This window comes from Papio anubis, chromosome 16, assembly GCF_008728515.1.
Source record: "Papio anubis isolate 15944 chromosome 16, Panubis1.0, whole genome shotgun sequence".
Classification (NCBI taxonomy): Eukaryota; Metazoa; Chordata; class Mammalia; order Primates; family Cercopithecidae; genus Papio; species Papio anubis.
Window position 1 is genome coordinate 44747950 of NC_044991.1, and position 16272 is coordinate 44764221.

A 16272-nucleotide genomic window follows, 5' to 3' on the forward strand; every position below is an offset into this window, starting at 1 on the left:
AGAATTTTCCTAAACTTATGTCAGACACCAAACCACAGATCGAGGGATCTCAAAGAATACCTAGTAGGATAAAGGCCCCTCCCATCCCCCCTCCCCCCCAAAAAGAAAAAGAAAACAACAACCAAGAAAACCCCTATACCTAGGAATATCATATTCAAACTTCAGAAAATCAAATATACAGGAAAAATCTTGAAAGATGCCAGAGGAAAAAAACACATTTTACCCACAAAGAAGCAAAGATAAGAATTACATCTGACTTCTAAGAAATCATACAAACCAGAAGAGTAGAATAAAACATTTAAACTGCTGAGAAAAGAAACACCAACCTAGAATTCTGTACTCTGAAATTATCCTTCAAAAGTGAAGTAGAAATAGAGTGTCTTAGAAGAACAAAAATTGCGGGAACTCGTTGCTAATAGCTCTGCCTTACAAGAAATATTAAAATAAGCTGTTTAGACTGGGCGTGGTGGCTCACGCCTATATTCCCAGCACTTTGGGAGGCCAAGGCAGGCAGATCACCTGAGGTCAGGAGTTCTAGACCAGCCTGGGCAATATAGGGACTCCCTGCATCTACAAAAAAATTTTAAAAATTAGCCAGGCACAGTGGCATGTGTCTGCAGTCCCAGCTACTTGGGAGGCTGAGGCTACAGGATCCGTAACAACAAACCCAAAAAGAAACAAGAAAGGAAAGAAAAGGAAGAAAGAAAAAGTCTGGAGTCTTTCTTTGGCAAATTGGAGGTAATAATAGTGTCTTTTGTGAATAAGATCCTTTCTACTCTAACTAAATTATTTCAGAATTGATACACTTTCATATTATGAAAGGTGAAAATTACTAATTCATATCTTATGAACTAAATTCAGCTTAGCCAAAATAAAGACTGGCTCTGAAAAGATATTATGGGAGAGAACATTTGATGATTTGTAGGACTTGAGAATTAGTGAAATAAACATTAAAAATATAAAGGGAGCTGGGTGTGATGGTATGCACCTGTAGTCCCAGCTACTTTGGAGGCTGAGGTGGGAGGATCGCTTGAGCCTGGGATGTCAGGCTGCAGTGAGCCAAGATTTCACCACTGCATTCCAGCCTAGACAACACAGTGACACACTGTCTGAAAAAGAATAATATTAATAATAATAATAAATAAAAATAAAATAGTCTGGGCGTGGTGGCTCATACCTGTAATTCCAGCACTTTGGGAGCCTGAGGCAGGCAGATTGCTTGAGGCCAGGAGTTCCAGACCAGCCTGGGCAACATGGCAAAACCCCGTCTCTACTAAAATTACAAAAAATAAGCTGGATGTGGTGGCTTGCACCTGTAGTCCCAGCTACTCGGGAGGCTGAGGCACGAGAATTGCTTGAACTCAGGAGGCAGAGGTTGCAGTGAGCCAAGATTGTGCCATTGCACTCTGGCCTGGGCAACAGAGTGAGACTCCATTTCAAAAAACAAAACAAAATGAAATGAAATAAAATACCACTATATGCCTATTAGAATCACTAAAATTCAAAACATTGACACACTAAATGCGACAAGGATGTGGAGTAAAAGGAATTCTCCTTCTTTGCTGGCAGTTTCTTACAAAATTAAACATAATCTGACCCTAGGATCCAGCAATCACACTCTTCTTTGTCTACTCAAATTGGATGCAAACTATGTTCACACAAAAACCTGCACACAGTTATTAATAGAAATTTTATTAATAATTGCCTAAACCTGGAAGCAACCAAGATGTCCTTCAATAGGCAAATGGATAAACAAATTGTGGCACATACATACAATGGAATATTATTCAGCAATAAAAATAAATGAGGCCAGGCGCGGTGGCTAATGAGGGTAATCTCAGCACTTTGGGAGGCTGAGACAGGCGGATTGCTTGAGTTCAGGAGTTCAACACCAGCATGGGCAACATGGTGAAACCCCATCTCTACTAAAAATACAAAAATTAGCCTGGTGTGGTGCAGCACGCCTGTAATCCCAGATACTCTTGTGGCTGAGGCAGGAGAATTGCTGGAATCCAGGAAGTGGAGGTACAGTGAGCCAAGATCGTGCCACTGCATTCTAGCAATCTAGTTATCAAGCCATGAAAAGCCATGGAGAAAACATATGCATATTACTATGTGAAAGAAGCCAATCTGAACAGAAAAGTCTACATATTGTATGATTCTAACTATATAGCATTCTGAAAAATACAAAATTATGGAGACAGTAAAAAGATCAATGGTTGCCAGGACCTTAGGTGTGGGGGGTGGGGGACAGGAGGGAGTGACAAATAGATGAAGCACAGAAGATGTTTAGGTCAGTGAAAATACTCTGTATGATACCATAATGACGCATACATGTCATTATACATTATACATGTCAAAAGCCATAGAATTATAACACGAAGAGTGAATCCTGATGTAAACTGTAGATTTTAGTTAATAATAGGTATTGACTGGGCATAGTGGTTCACGCCCGTAATCCTAGCACTTTGGGAGGTCAAGGCGGGCAGATCACTTGAGGAACTTGAGGTCAGGAGTTCAAGACCAGCTTGGCCAACATGATGAAACCCCATCTCTACTAAAAATACAAAAACTAACTGGGCACGGTGGTGCGTGCCTGTAATTCCGGTTACTCGGGAGGCTGAGGCATGAGAATCTCTTGAACCTGGGAGGTGGAGGTTGCAGTGAGCCAAGATCCATGCCATTGCACTCCAGCCTGGGGGACAGAGCAAGACTCCATCTCAATAATAATAATAATAACAATAATAATAGGTATCAGTGTTGGTTCACCAATTGTACCACATAGACATAAGATGTAAATAATAGAGACTACTCTGTGCAGAGGGAGAAGGGGTATGTGGGAACTCTGCTTTCTGATCAATTTGTAATTTCCAATTTTCTGTAAACCTAAAATTTTTCTACAAAATAAAGTCTACTTAAAAAAAATAAAGGTGGCCGGGCGCGCTGGCTCAAGCCTGTAATCCCAGCACTTTGGGAGGCTGAGACGGGTGGATCACGAGGTCAGAAGATCGAGACCATCCTGGCTAACATGGTGAAACCCTGTCTCTACTAAAAAAAAAAAATACAAAAAACTAGCTGGGCGAGGTGGCGGGCGCCTGTAGTCCCAGCTACTCGGGAGGCTGAGGTAGGAGAATGGTGTAAACCCAGGAGGCGGAGTTTGCAGTGAGCTGAGATTGTGCCACTGCACTCCAGCCTGGGCGACAGAGCGAGACTCCGTCTCAAAGAAAAAAAAAATAAAGGCATAAAATCCATGCCTACCTATTCACCTCCTCAAATGTATAGCTTATAGAAAACCAGCTCAATCAATCAACAAACCATTATTAATCAGGGTGTAGAGACAAGGGGCAAAAGGTAACACAGATAAAGTATGCAAGATATTCCAAAGAGGGGCAATGGGTGAGTTCATGCCATTTGCCGTTGTTGTTTCTGCCATGTGCCAAATCAGAGGGGCTTGGAAGAGCTGTTCTGACCAGCATATGACAAAATGAATTTGGAACTTGGAAAGAATTTGAAACTTGGCATCCAAAGACCAGGAGTCCTGGTTCCACCAGTTGAAGGCTTGTAAGTCCCTTTCCCTCTCTGAGCCTCAGTTTCCTCATGTACAAAGTGGATATAATAAATTGGAGGGGAAAATATTTTTTGTTTGTTTTGTTTGTTGTTTTTTTGAGACAGAGTTTCGCTCTTATTGTCCAGGCTGGAGCGCAATGGCGTGATCTCGGCTCACTGCAACCTCCACCTCCCGTGTTCAAGCAATTCTCCTGCCTCAGCCTCCTGAGTAGCTGGGATTACAGGCATGCGCCACTATGCCTGGCTAATTTTTCTATTTTTAGTAGAGGTGGGGTTTCACCATGTTGGCCAGGCTGGTCTTGAACTCCTGATCTCAGGTGATCCACTGGCCTCGGCCTCCCAAAGAGCTGGGATTACAGGCGTGAGCCACAGTGCCCGGCCGGGAAAATGTTTTAAAAGTTTAAACAGCTACACAGAGGGAAGTTGTTGTTGCTATTACATTCTGAATATTCAGAATGTATTGCTATCCCCTATCTCCTCAACGATAGGGGAAAAAAGAAAAACTTTATGGAAAGATTGATTGCTAGTGGCTGTTTCTGGCAAGAGATGAACATTGCAGTAAGAGCAACAACAAAAAAAGTACAGGCTCAGGCTTCTTGGGGTTTTTGGCTCAGCCCTCAGCTAATCATGATTCCAAATGCTGGCGAGCAAAATAACACAATCACGTTGAGTTAGGATCTTTTGCGATGTTATGGAACACGCATTGCAAAGAGCACCTGGGACTCCAAGAATGCTGCTGAGGTTCAGCCAGGAGAGGCTGCTGAGGCGTTCTAGTCATGTAAAGGGAGTACTTCTGTGATCCAAGAGTTTCCACTTGGCTGTACATCATAAAAATGGCCCAGCTAGTAGGAGGTGAGGGTAGTGTGCCTGGAAACTTAGACCTTTCCTGAGTGACTTCTCATCGGAAGCACTGCCAGGCTCTCAGTGAATCACATGTCCTAAGATTCAGACTGGCTATGTTAGCTGTCTTTGTCTTCCCCACTGCATGTTTCCAAAGTAAACCCTCATGTATAACTACTTTAATGGATGAATCTGTTATTACAAATTAACAGACTCCCATTTACTTTTATTTTCATTTCATTTCATTTGAGACAGAGTCTCACTCTGTCGCCCAGGTTGGAGTGCGGTGGAGCAATCTCGGGTCACTGCAACCTCCTCCTCCTGGGTTCAATCGATTTTCATGCCTCAGCCTCCTGAGTAGCTAGGAATACAGGCGTGTGCCACCACATCCAGCTAATTTTTTGTATTTTTAATAGAGACAGGTTTTGCTATGTTGGTCAGGCTGGTTTTGAACTCCTGGCCTCAAGTGATCTGCCCGCCTCAGCCTTCCAAAGTGCTGGGATTACAGGCATGAGCTACCACGCCCAGCCCAGACTCCTATTTAAAGCCAACTACCGGCCGGGCGCAGTGGCTCACCGGGTGCAGTGGCTCACGCCTGTAATCCCAGCACTTTGGGAGGCTGATGCGGGCGGATCACTAGATCAGGAGATCGAGACCATCCTGGCTAACACGGTGAAACCCCGTCTCTATTAAAAATACAAAAAATTAGCCGGTGTAGTGGCACGCGCCTGTAGTCCCAGCTGCTCGGGAGGCTGAGACAGGAGAATCGCTTGAACCCGGGAGGCGGAGGTTGCAGTGAGCTGAAATAGTGCCACTGCACTCCAGCCTGGGCGACTCTGTTTCAAAAAAAAAATAAAAAGAAAGAAAGAAATGCAAGTTGTCAGGTTGCACTCCAGATGGACTGGATCGGAAACTCTGGGGGTGGGAGCCCTGCAATCTAATCTGTGTGTTTGCAGGCCCTCTGGGGGCATGCCGGCTCACACCAAAGCTTAGGAACCACTGCTCTGTACCGTCTCCTACAGCCTGTTCAAGAACATAGGCCCAACAGTTCTTCCTTCTGCACCGATATCAATTTCTCCCTCTCCTTTTGATCATTCCTGTAAGCACATTTATTCATGCTATTAATTTTCCTATTGTAAAAGAAACACTAACTTCTCTTGCTATAGCTTCAATCTTTGCTTTGCTTCTCTTTAGTGTGGCTAAACAAAATTCCTCAAAAGATCTGTCTATGTTTCCCCCCTCCCAGTCTCCTTTTCTCAAATTAGGCATTGCCATCAGAACTCTAAGAAAGTGCTCTAATCAAAGTTAACCAATGTCTCCAATGACATTGCGGACAAACCTCAGTCTGCTTCTTAGTTGATCACTTTCTCTTCCTGGGAGCACTTCCTCACTTGGGTTTCAGGTCTCCACACTCTACTGGTTTTCCTCCTACATCCTCTTTTTCTTTTCTTCTTTTTGAGACTGAGATTCTCTCTGTTGCCCAGGCTGGAGTGCAGTGGCATGATCTTGGCTCACTGCAACCTCCACCTCCTGGTCTCAAGCTGTTCTCCTGCCTCAGCCTCACAAGTAGCTGGGACTACAGGCGTGTGCCACCATGACCAGCTAATTTTTGTATTTTCAGTAGAGACAGGGTTTTGCCCTGTTGGCTAGGCTGGTCTCGAACTCTTGACCTCAAGTGATCCACCCACCTCAGCCTCCCAAAGTGCTGGGATTACAAGCGTGAACCACCGCACCCTGCCTGACTCATGTTTTTCAACCTTCCTTGTAGGTTCTTCCCATCTCCTTGACCTCTTACTGAGATTTTGGCCACTTCTCTATATCTGCACCCATTCTCTTAGGTGATCTCAATTTTATTCTCGTGATTTTAAATATAAACTATATGTTTGTGATTCTAAAAACTATACTTCCAATCCAGAAATGTCTCCTGAATTCTAGACTTACATATTCCACTGCCTAGCTGATATCTCCACTTGGATATCTGTTAGGTATATCAGAATTAACATGTCCCAACTTGACCTGATCTGCCTCTACTCCACGAATAATCTTCTCCTTATTGTTTTCCATATTTCAATGACTGAACACGCCATCCTAGTTGCTAAGGCTAAAGAGCTTGGAGTCATCTTTTACCCTTTTCTTTCTGACATAGTTCATGTCCAGTCTGACAGGAAATCATCTTGGCTCTACCTTCAAAATATAACCAGAATCTGATCACTTCTCACCCCTGCTGCCCCCTAGCTCCAGCCATCATCTCTCAGCTAGATTACTGAACTTGCTTCATGCATGGTGCCCCTGCTCTCTCTATTGCTCCTCTATAGTAGATTCTTAGCAACTAGGACAATCCATGTATTTATTTATTTAGAGACGGAGTCTTGCTCTGTCACCCAGGCTGGAGTGCAGTGACACAAATCTTGGCTCACTCCACCTCCACTCTCCCAGGTTCAAACAATTCTCCTGCCTCAGCCTCCTGAGTAGCTGGGATTACAGGTGTGCACCACCATGCCTGGCTTTTTTAAAATTTTTTTTAATTTTTTATTTTTAATAGAGACCGGGTTTCGCCATCTTGGTCAGGCTGGTCTCGAACTCTTGACCTCAGGTGATCCACCTGCCTTGGTCTCCCAAAGTGCTGGGATTACAGGCATGAGCCACCACGCCTGGCCAGACAAGCCATTTAAAACATAATAAGGTCATGTCACATGTAATGGCTCCGTACTTTTCTTTTATTTTCTTTCTTCTTTTTTTTTTGAGACAGAGTCTCGCTTTGTCACCAGGTTGGAGTGCAGTGGCGGGATTTCGGCTCACTGCAACATCCGCCTCCCAGCTTCAAGCAAGTCTTCTGCCTCAGCCCCCTGAGTAGCTGGGATTACAGGTGCCCACCACCATGACCAGCTAATTTTGTGTATTTTTAGTAGAGATGGGGTTTCTCCATGTTGCTCAGGCTGGTCTCAAACTCCTGACCTCAGATGATCCACCTACCTCGGCCTCCCAAAGTGCTACGATTACAGGCGTGAGCCACCTCGCCCGACTACTCCCTATTTTTCATCTGGAGTCAAAGTCAGAGTCTTCCCCTCAATTGCTTTCCTACTTCATTGCCTAACTCTCTCCCCCTTGCTCCTGCTCTAGCTACTGACCTTGCTACTTCTCCAACCCTCCAGGCTTGCTCTTCACTCACAGCCATGGAACTGGTTGCTCCTCTCTCTGAAATGATTCTCTCAATTTCTTCAAGTATTTTCTCAATATCACTTTTTATTTTTATTTATTCTTTTTTTTTTTTTTTTTTTACATAGGGTCTTACTCTGTCACCCAGGCTGGAGTGCAGTGGCACGATCTTGGCTCACTGCAGCCTCCGCCTCCTGGGTTCAAGCGATTCTTCTGCCTCAGCCTCTGGAGTAGCTGGGATAACAGACATGTGCCACAATGCCCGGCTGATTTTTGTATTTTTTTAAAGACGGGGTTTTGCCATGTTGGCCAGGCTGGTTTCGAACTCCTGACCTCAGGCGATCCACCTGCCTCAGCCTCCCAAAGTGCTGGGATTACAGGCATGAGCCACCATGCTCAGCCTTGAATACACTTTTTTTTTTTTTTTTTTTTTTTGAGACGGAGTCTTGCTCTGTCACCCAGGCTGGAGTGCAGTGGCCGGATCTCAGCTCACTGCAAGCTCCGCCTCCCAGGTTTACGCCATTCTCCTGCCTCAGCCTCCCGAGTAGCTGGGACTGCAGGCGCCCGCCACCTCGCCCGGCTAGTTTTTTTTTTGTATTTTTTAGTAGAGACGGGGTTTCACCGGGTTAGCCAGGATGGTCTCGATCTCCTGACCTTGTGATCCGCCCATCTCGGCCTCCCAAAGTGCTGGGATTACAGGCTTGAGCCACCGCGCCCGGCCTCGAATACGCTTTTTAAAGTGAGGCTTACCTTGTCCACCTGATGTAAATGGCAGCACCCCTACTTAATCCTGCTTATCCTGCTCTTTTATCTCATTGCACTTCACATCATCAACCTATTTTATTATTTGCCTGTCTAGTTTATTGCCTACTTCCCCACAGCAGAATATAAATTTCACAAGGGCAGAGATCTTTGTCACAGGTGAATCCCCACAGTCGTAACTATAGCAGTTTCTGGCACAGGGTCAGCACTCAACAGATATTTGTGAATGTTCAATCAAATGAATAAAGGAATAAATTAGGGTATAAGTAATGCATATGGAATTATTTGGGGCCTTGGTGATAGTGATGCCATCACTCTGTGCCTTTGATCTTAATATATCTTGTCCAGAGGAGTTGGTAAATTTCCTCTTGTCATAAACCCATCTGTATTTCATTTTTTATTGCTATCATCACTGAACATCATATCTCCAAAGTCTCAAATGAAACAGACTGTAAAAACGGAAGGGGAAGCAGAAAAGGAAGCTGGATACCACAAAGTGTAAATTGCAAGGGGAATTACCACTTCTAAGCTGGAAAATATTTATTATTATTGGTATTAGTTTTGTACGGAGGCCAGAAGAAAGCAATAGCTTTTGACCTATGATTGCAGTAGAGCTCAAATATAGAAGACCCTGGTGACAGCCATAAAGAATGTCAGGGCATTTCAAAGACAGGTAGGGAAGTCAAAATTGAGTAATTGACATATGAATTATGCCTGTGACACATGCAAAGGTTTTTAGTTTCTTCAGATGCAGCAATGAATCTGGAAAGCAGATGGTATATCAATTTCCTATCATTGTTGTAACAAATTAATCACAAAATTAGTGACTTAAAACAACACATATTTGGCCAGGTGTGGTGGCTCAGACCTGTAATCCCAGCACTTTGGGAGGCTGATGCTGGCGGATCATTTGAGGTCAGGAGTTTGAGACCAGCCTGGCCAACATGGTAAAACCCCATCTCTACTAAAGATACAAAAATTAGCTGGGCGTGGTGGCAGTTGCCTATAATCCCAGCTACTCGGGAGGCTGAGGTGGGAGAATTGCTTGAACCCGGGAGGCCGAGGTTGCAGTGAGCCGAGATCATGCCATTGTACTCCAGCCTAGGTGACAGAGCAAGACTCCATCTCAAAAAACAAAACAAACCAAACCCCCCCCCACACGAATTTATTATTTTTCAATTCCATGGTATAAAATTAGTATTACTGGGCTAAAACCAAGGTGTTGGCAGGGCTGTGTTCCTTTCTGGAGGCTCTAAGGGAGAATCCATTTTCTTTTCCAACTTCTAGAGGCTGTCTTCACTCCTTGGCTCATGGTCCCCTCCCATTTTCAAAGTTAGCAGTGGCCACTCAAGCCTTTCTCACATCCCATTACTTTTACACTGATATTCCTGATTCCCTCTTCCACATTTAAGGACTCTTCTGATTGCATCGCGCCCATCTAGGTAATCTAGGATAATCTCTCTATTTAAGGTCGTCTGATTAGCAACCTTAATTCCATCTGCAACTTCAATGTCCTTTTGCGGTGTGAAATTACATGCTCACAGATCCTGTGGATTAGGACATAGATATTTCAGGGGGATTATTATGCTGCCTACTACAGATGGTATCTGAATTGTAACCATTACTTATTTATTTATTTTTGTTTGTTTGTTTTCATTTGTTTGTTTAGAAATGAGTTCTAGGAAAAAGAAGACCAGCCCAGATAGCCTCCTTTTATATCTGTTTTTCACTGGCAAATTCAAAGTGCTGAGTACCCAGGGACTGTGCAAAAAAATATAACATGGCCGATTAGGAGGTAGGCAGTATTCAAAGCTCATACTCTGTAAATATTTATTGGATGAATGATTAAAAAGTAGAGTGGGAGGCCAGGCACCATGGCTCATGCCTGTAATCCCAGCACTTTGGGAGGCCAAGGTGGGTGGATCACTTGAGGTCAGGTGTTTGAGACCAGCCTGGCCAACATGGTGAAACCCCACCTCTACTAATAATACAAAAATTAGCTGGTTGTGTTGGTGCATGCCTGTAGTCCCAGCTACTCAGGAGGCTGAGGCATGAGAATCACTTGAACCCGGGAGGCAGAGGTTGCAGTGGGCCAAGATCACATCACTGCACTCCAGCCTGGGTGACAGAGTGTGTCTCACAAAAAAAAAAAAAAAAGAAAAAAAAAGTAGAGTGGGAATAGAGGTGCTTTTACTGGAAACCTCCCATACGAGTGTTTAGAATCTCTTGGGGCCAAAAAAAAAACCACTTCCTACCAGCAATTTCCTGTCATGTTTTATGTTTGTAAGCCTTAGAGGTAAAAAATAGAAAAAAGGAGAAAGTGATATTAAGAATCAAATAATAATGTTTAATAGTTTCTGAGTGAATGCTGTTGGGCTCAGGTAAATCTTTGGATATTTTTCTACTGGCCTACTTCAGGTTGGAGTAGATGATTTACGTAATTTTCCAATTAATCTTTATTAGGTTTCTCTCTTTCCCAGCTTCCATGAGTGTTGTTAGTGGATAATGCCTGAATGAATGCTGAATGCATGAGGTAATTCATGTACTTGTGACTGGTAACACCTTCCCCTGAACTTGCAAACTGGCCCTGACAGAAAATAATGAGGGCCTGGGTCAAAAGACTGTCATTTCCACTTTCCTAAAGATTGGCACTTCTCTATGCCTAAACCATGCCCAGAACATGGTACATGTTCTTGACTGATAGATTGGGCTAAGCATTGGTGAAATGAAAGGATTGGAGCAGGTAAACTTCATCTCAGGTCTTACGTGGGGTTCTTTGGAAGCAGACCCTGAGATGAGGAGTTGTGTGCAAGCAATATGTTAAGGAAGGACTTTTGAGGGGAACAGATAAGGGAATGAAGGAGATAGGATAGGGAATCGAAAGCAGCTAAGCAAGGGACAAATTTCAGACAGAGCCCCAGTCTCTACTGCATCCCACAAGGATGCTCTAGAGTCTAAATTACACTTCAGAGTTTGTACCTTCTTGAGGGAAGGGGGCTGGGCATTTATATTTCACCACCAGTCAATTGTTGGCCGAAGGCCACCCTAGGTGGATATGAACTCCCAGGCACTTGCAGCTCTCCACAAAGTGGGCAGAGTGGCTCCAACAGGCCAACGGATGGCTTTGAAGAGTCACATATGCTGGCTGTTAAAAGCAAAAACAGAAGCTAAGGGCAGGGCACAGAAATGGTAAAAGGCACCCAAGGGGATCCACAGAGTTTATCATTGTTTCTTCCAGCTCCACAGTTGTAGAAATATTGCTGTAAAGTACAATGTGTCACTCTTTGTATGTGTAAACAGTTACATTTTGAGAATCCTGAAAGAAAGATATTCCTGTACTTGAGATACATTTGTCTTTAATAAATATGGCTTTGCTCCCAGGAAATGTTTCCAGTGCTAAATCTGGCTTTAAATGATCATGTTATATAGAATTTCTCCTTTTAAAAATTTCCATTTTGTTGTTTCTAGGAATATTTTGGATTTTTCTAGTCCAAATTCTACTACATTTGTAGAATTGGACCAGAAAAATGCAGTTGACCATCTATTAGATTCAAATGTCCCCTTGTCAGTTATGGTATTAATTTGGTTTAATATTGATGTTTTGGACATTATTCATGGCATAGTTAAAAAAACCATAAAAATAAAATTTGAAGCATATGTTCTCTGGTTCATTTCTGAATAAATATCTCAATAATTAAAGAAAAGTTACATAAAATAGAAGAAACTGAAGATGCCCATTTTCTCATGATTTTGGAACCACTGAGGGCAGAATGGGAAGATTAGGACATTTCTCTTAGAAAATTTTAAGTTAATCTGGTTTCCACTGAGGGCAGGTTAAAAAGGCACTTGAAAGCAGTGCAAAGTGTTGGTTTTGGATCATTTTAATGCTAAAACATATATTTAAACCATTTACACAAAATAAACTAACAATTATTTGGCTAAAGTGTTAAAAGAGCCCCATAAAAAGCCATGAATTGTTTGGGATGTAATTTGAGCCTGTTTTTTGGACAAGCAAAATTTGTGAAAGTCCAGCCTGTTTCCGTTTAGGACTAGCTTGTTTCTGTAGGCTTACGCGGCTTCTGTGTCTCCAAACTACTCTTAGAGCTGTTTGCCTAGAGAGTGCTGGCAGAATTACTGAGCTATCACATGGCCAAGAGAGGTACAAATGGCGCAGAGCCCCCTCCTAGGAGTCTGTGGGATCCCCCTCCAGCTTGGAAATAAAGGAAAATCTTAAGTTCCTTCAAGGAAAAGTCCAGGCACCTGGCTAGCCCTAAGATGTAAATAAGCAAATAGATAAGCAAGAAGCAAGAAGTAACAGCTTAAAACAATAGCCAAGGAAGCTAGAATCACAGGATTTTGGGTTTCCTATATAAATTAAAGGTAACATGTTCTCCTACCTCAGCCTCCCGAGTAGCTGGGACTACAGGCACGTGCCACCACATCAAACTAATTTCTTGTATTTTTAGTAGAGATGAGATTTCACCATTTTGGCCAGGCTGGTCACAAACTCCTGACCTCAGGTGATCCACCAGGCTCAGCCTCCCAAAGTGCTGGGATTATCGGCGTGAGCCACCACACCCGGCCTAAAGGTAACAACTATGTCCCTGAGTTGTTTTTTAGAAATCCAGACCCCCCATCAATTGGACCTACTGACTCGAAGACGAAGACCTCAGAAAAGGGAGAACTGAGGGCTGAACTCTGACTGCTGTTTTTTGTTCTAAATTTATTCCTGAGGTACCTGGAGAATGTCACATCCACAAGCCAGGGCTGGCTTTTCTGCTGACTTCAATTTTTTTTTCTTTTTTCTTTTTTTTGAGATAGAGTTTTGCTTTTGTTGTCCAGGCTGGAGTGCAATGGTGTGATTTCGGCTCACTGCAACCTCCACCTCCCGGGTTCAAACGATTCTCCTGCCTCAGCCTACTGAGTAGCTGGGATTACAGGCACCTGCCACCACGCCTGGCTCATTTTGTATTTTTAGTAGAGATGGGGTTTCACCATGTTGGTCAGGCTGGTCTCGAACTCCTGACCTCAGGTGATCCACCCACCTCAGCCTCCCAAAGTACTGGGATTACAGGCATGAGCCACCGCGCCAGCCTGCTGACTCCAAATTTTTAAACAAAGCTTCTCTTCCTTAATCAATTGCAAATCAGAAAATCTTCAAATCTACCTATGACCTAGAAGCTCCCACTTCAAGATATCCTGCCCTTTATAGGCCAAACCAATATGCAACCTCCATGTATTGATTTATGATTTTGCCTGTAATTTCAGCTTTCCTGAAACTTACCTCTGCCTTTAAAAACCCTTACTTACAAACCATCGGAGACATTGGGTCTTAAACATGAGCTGCCTAGATTCTCCTTGCTTGATGCCCTGCAAATAAACACCCTCCTTTCTCCCACTGCAAACCTCAATGTGGATGTTTGGCCTTACTGTGCCAGGCAAGCGGATCCCATTTTGGTTTGATAATGTATGTAAGGATTCAACTCACCTAAAAACTGCAGTGACTGGTTGTTAAATATGCCACATGTTCTTGCAATTATTATTATTATTATTATTGAGACGGAGTCTTGCTCTGTCACCTAGGTTGGAGTACAGTGGCGTAATCTTGGTTTACTTTAACCTATGCCTCCCAGGTTCAAGTGATCCTCCTGCCTCAACCTCCCAAGTAGCTGGGATTATAGGCCCCACCACCACGCCTGGCTAATTTTGTATTTTTCATAGAGACTGGGTTTTGCCATGTTGGCCAGGATGGTCTCAAACTCCTGACCTCAGGGGATCCACCCACCTCGGCCTCCGAAAGTGCTGGGATTACAGGTGTGAGCCACCACACTCGGCCTGCTTTTCTTTATTTTCAAATTTTCAGCATGTTTGAAATGTTCATCATATAAAGGTGGAAGAAACATGAAAATAAAATAACTGGTTTGGAAGTCAGGAGATCAATGATTGTGTACCACCTGTGCTACTCACCCACCATGGAAGCTTGAAAAAATTCCAAACACTGTGAGAATCAGTTTCCTTATACAAAAAAAAAAAAGGTTTGATATGTATTTGTCAGGAGTCTTTTGGTTGAAACTGACAGAAAGCCATCTCAAACTATCTGAGAGTGGCCAGGTGTTGTAGGCACAGTGGCTGACGCCTGTAATCTCAGCACTTTGAGAGGCCGCGATGAGAGGATTGCTTGAGGCCAAAAGTTTGAGATCAAAACTGTCTGAGATATATATATATATATATATATATATATATAAAGAGAGGAAGAGGGAATGAGAGATTAGTGAACACAGCTGGGAGCGAAGGGGCTTCAAACAAGGCCACTTGAAATTTCTCCCCATCTCTGGCTCTGCTTCTCTTCATGTGTTGGCCTCAGTTGTTTTCAACTTTAGACGAACTTTCTCCATGCAAAAGAAAAAGGGAATGGCCACTCTTTCCTATTTGGTAACCCTACATGTGAAAGAGCATCTTCTCTCCAAAAATTGTTGTTGAAAATTTCAGGGAAGAACTTGGATTGGACTGGCATAAGTCATGAGTCCAGACTTACATGACCCAGGGCGTGGTATGTGATTAGTTAGGCCTGGATCACATGCTCATACCTGGGCTGGGCTGCAATGTCACTGTTAGTGGTAGACCCAACAAATCCACATAAAATGGAGATGCAGATAAGTTACCATGGTCCAAGTGACCCTTGTTATTGGGAACAAAAGGGAAGAGTTGCTGGAGAGAGACAAGGAAACAGATGCCTTACGGCCTAGGCTCTGTAAGGAATCTTCTATTTTTAACATTTTACAAGTGCCAGTAAGACTGCTGTGTACATAACAGATGCTCAGAAAATATTTGTTAAATGAAAGAATGTATGGAAGCCATAAAATGACAAATTATTTAAAATGTTAATAATGAGAAAGTTCTTTAGTGATCAGCTAAGTCTAATGCCTTCATTTTACTGAAAAAGAAAAATGAAGGCCAAAGAGGCTAAGTGATACTCCTAAGGACATGTGATTACTTCTACAACCCAGGCATCCTGATCTCCCATACTACTATCTGCATCTCTCTTTAAAGCAATATCATATCAGGCCAGGAGTGGTGGCTCACACCTGTAATCCTAGCTCTTTTGGAGGCCGGGGCAGACAGATCACTTGAGGTCAGGAATTCAAGATCAGCCTGGCCAACATGGTGAAATCCTATTTCTACCAAAAATACAAAAATCAGCTAGGCATGGTGGCATGCACCTGTAAACCCAGCTACTGTGGAGGCTAAGGCAAGATGATTGTTTGAACCCGAGAGGCAGAGGTTGCAGTGAGCTGAGATGGCACCACTGCACTCCAGCCTGGGCAACAGAGTGAGACTCCATCAAAAAATAAAAAAAGATTCTCATTTCAAACAGATTTCCTTTGCTCCTAACTCTCAATAGATGAACTATCAGCTAATATCACCGGGGGATAACCATCAGCTAATACCACCCCTGTTAGCAAAAAGAAAATAGAAGCTTTACAAAGAAAAAGGGGAAAAAAAATCCTACCTTTGTTTAATTGTTATTCTAAAGAGTTAAACATTGGCAGGCTCTCCTAATAGAAAAGAAGACAGATCTGTTGGCTGCCCCCACAACCAGGCTTGCGGATAAAATGTGTTTATACAGCTGGATTGGTCCAGAAGGAGCCAGGGCTGAAAACATTCAGTGAGCAGGCTGATGGCAGGCGACAGCTGGGAGCATCTGTTTCCCATTAGAGACACTGGGCTACAATAGTGCTGTCCTCTGACCTCTGGGTCCAGCTTCCCTGGGGGCCTGGGTGTGTTCCCAGGTCTCAAAGTGCTGACAGCCAATTCACTTGCTAACACATCCTAACAGTACCCACGGGTTAGACGGCTCTAGTACAAGATTTAGAGGTAAAGCTTGGAATTCAGATTGGGTGGGTGAAGTTTTTTATATTCAGCTCCAAAAGCACACTTAAATTCTGT